Source organism: Psammomys obesus, unplaced genomic scaffold (assembly GCF_907164565.1).
Source record: "Psammomys obesus unplaced genomic scaffold, mPsaObe1.curated_primary_1811, whole genome shotgun sequence".
NCBI classification, from domain to species: domain Eukaryota; kingdom Metazoa; phylum Chordata; class Mammalia; order Rodentia; family Muridae; genus Psammomys; species Psammomys obesus.
In genome coordinates, this window is record NW_026595981.1 from 16,446,362 (window position 1) to 16,449,451 (window position 3,090).

At 37.0% G+C, this 3,090-nt stretch overlaps 1 pseudogene; it reads left to right on the forward strand.

Moving 5' to 3' along the window:
* Positions 1-2,993: 2,993 nt before the first annotated feature.
* Positions 2,994-3,090, forward strand: part of LOC129686344 (ADP-ribosylation factor 1-like) — a 678-nt pseudogene continuing 581 nt past the window's right edge.

Here is a 3,090-nt window from a genome sequence, read left to right on the forward strand (position 1 = left end):
AACTCTGAACAAACCTTTAGGGAAGGTCTTATTCAAGGCTATAGATTTTCCAGCATTGTCTGAGGAGTCCAAGGGTAATATTTCAGAGTTAACAAAGCACAGCAAAGGCTGCCTTTCCTTTTCCCAGGCCTACTAAAATTGTTCTGGTCTCAAATGAGAGTAAGAACCAATTGTTAATGGGTTTCTATGTTCATGCCTTGTTATTTCTCATATATATATATATCCACACAATGGTATTTATCTTGCCTATCTTTCAAGTTTTTAATCATGGCTTGATTGTTCTTTTCTTTTAAACCTAGAACAATAATAGTTTACTGTCTGGATTCATCTGCTTATCCTGATGGAAGAAATTTGGGACTCTGATTTGTTTGAAAATTGTGAATAAAGTTGTTGCAAAAATACACACACATCTTTCTTGTTTATCTTCTTTAGAGGACATAGGGTAAGATGATCAACCCTCACTTAGAAACACAAATGGGATGTGCATTAGACGTAGGAGAGAACAAGTAACAGGACAGGAGCCTACTGCAGAGGGCCTCTGAAAGACTCTACCTAGCAGTGTATCAAAGCAGATACTAAGACTCATAACCAAACCTTCGGCAGAGTGCAAGCAATCATATGAAAGAAGAGGAAGTTAGTATGATGTGGAAAGGATAGGACCTCCACAAGGACCAAGTATATCTGGGCGCATGGGTCTTTTCTGAGACTGTTTCTCCAACCAAGGACAATGTATGGATATAACCTAGAACTTCTGCTTGGATGTAGTCTGTGGTAGCTCAGTAACCAATTGGTTTCCCATTGTAAGGGGAACAGGGACTATTTCTGACAGGAACTCAATGGCAGGCTCTTTGACCTCTTCACACCCCAAGGGAGGAGCATTCCTACTAGGCCATAGAGGAGGACTTTGCAGCCAGTCCTGAAGATACCTGATAAAACAGGATCAGATCAAAGGGGAGGAGGTCCTCCCCAAGCAGTGGACTTGGAAAGGGGCAGGGAGGAGATGAATGAGAGAGGGTGGGATTGGGAGGGAATGAGAGAGCAGGATATAGCTGGGATACAGAGTTAATAAAATGTAACTAATAAAAATTAAAATTAAAAAAATCCACATACATGTTTTTGTATAAACCTACTTTTTCAACTCCTTTGGATAAATACCAAGAAGCAAAGATGCTGGGAAATATGATAAAAATCTGTTTTCCTTTGTAAGAAACTTTGTAATTGTCTTCAGAACTGACTGTACCATTTTGCAGTCCAGGCAGTCATAAATGAAAACTGCTGCTGCCCCACATTTTGTTAATGTTTTTTACTAAGTTATGGAGACACCACTTTATTCCTAGCTCAGAGATTTTTTTTATTGTGATTATAATATGGTTTATATTTTAATAATTATTTTGAATTTAATATTTGCATGGTCATATACTTTTATGCTTTAGCTTGTTTATATGACAAACTATAACAATTAACTTTCTAATGTTGAGGCAACTTTCCATCCTTGGAATTTGCTCTAATTGGTCATTTTGTTTTGGCATGCTGTTAGGTTAGAGTTCACTTTTCTAAAATTTGTTGAGTAGTTTTGAATCTATATTCGCTGATTTTTTTTTTTTTTGCTTCCATATCTCTTTCTTGTAATGTGTTATCATTTGTTTCACAGTAATGTCGGGGTCACACAAAGCTAGAAGCATTCCTGTGTATATTCTAGAAGAAATTACAGAGTATTGTTGCCATTTCTTCCTTAAATATTTGGCAGAATACGCCAGTGAATCTATCGGGCAGAATGTTTAGACAAATTTAAATGACGTATCATAAGAAAAAAAATATGTTGAAGTTAATTCCCCCCCCCCTTTTTTTTAAGTTGATAAGAAGCATTTCATTTGAACTTCCTTAAACACATCACCTTGTTCACACTCTGAAACAATTTGTATTGTATTGAATCTTGGGTTTGTTTCAGTTATGCATCAGTCAGTGACTTTGGCCTCATGGCCTTGTGGAACTTATGTGGAAAATGTGTGCTGCTGCTCACTGAAGCACCATGATGCGTGTAGACTGATCAAAGCACATTCACAAATACTACAGCCCTGGTTAGATGTTTATAACATTGCATTTAACAGTAGCACCTGCCTTGCTTCTAGGCTCCAAGAACTTAGTATTTTCTACATATAATTTTATTGTCTGGTTTTTCATTTCTTTCCCTTGCTATTGGCCTTTTCCACAAAAGAAACCATGTGCTTTGTGTTTGGCTTTTTTTTTTCTTGTTTTTCTCCTGCAAACACTCCCATAAGCACATCCATGATTTCTTTCAAATCTGTGGTTCCTTTTTAATTAATTGCCATTACCTGCATACATATATTAATTGTTTTTGCATGTATATACATATATTTGTGTGTATGTGTGTATATTCCTTAATATAGCCTGATCAGTTTGTATAATGTTATTTGTATGCATATTTTAAAGGGTAATCTTTTGGATTTTGGTAGCCAATCATTTCAGTCTTGCATGGGGGAAGACTATTTCTCCCACTTTCACTACTCCTTAGTTTCCTGGAGTTCTAGCTTGAGAATTTTCATTTGGTTACCAGTAACAGCTTACCATAGTGTCCATTAGAACTATGGTATATAGGTTAAATATTAATTTTGTAGTTCTCCCATAGAACTATACTACATAGGTTAAATACTGATTTATTTGTTTTATTTAATTAATTCAGTAGTTGTCCGGGGAACTCACTTTTAGAATTTTTCTAACACTGTTGAAATGTTGTTCCTGTCAGTAGGAAGAATACAAAGATATTATTGACCTTTTCCACAAAAGAAACCATACCTTGTTTTGGGCTGTCTGGTTGAACTTAGCAGCCATTGATACTTAGTAATAAAAAGCTGAATAGGACATAAAAGAGCACTATGCAATATTGCTTGCCAGTTGGAGCAAAACCAATGCCTGGCTGGGAGCTGCTGCTGCAGAGGTCTCTGGCCAGTATCACTTCCTCTTGTCCACAAAGCATGGGGAATATCTTTGCAAACCTCTTCAAGGATCTTTTTGGCAAAGAAGAAGGAGGAGGAGGAGGAGGAGGAGGAGGAGGAGGAGGAGGAGGAGGAG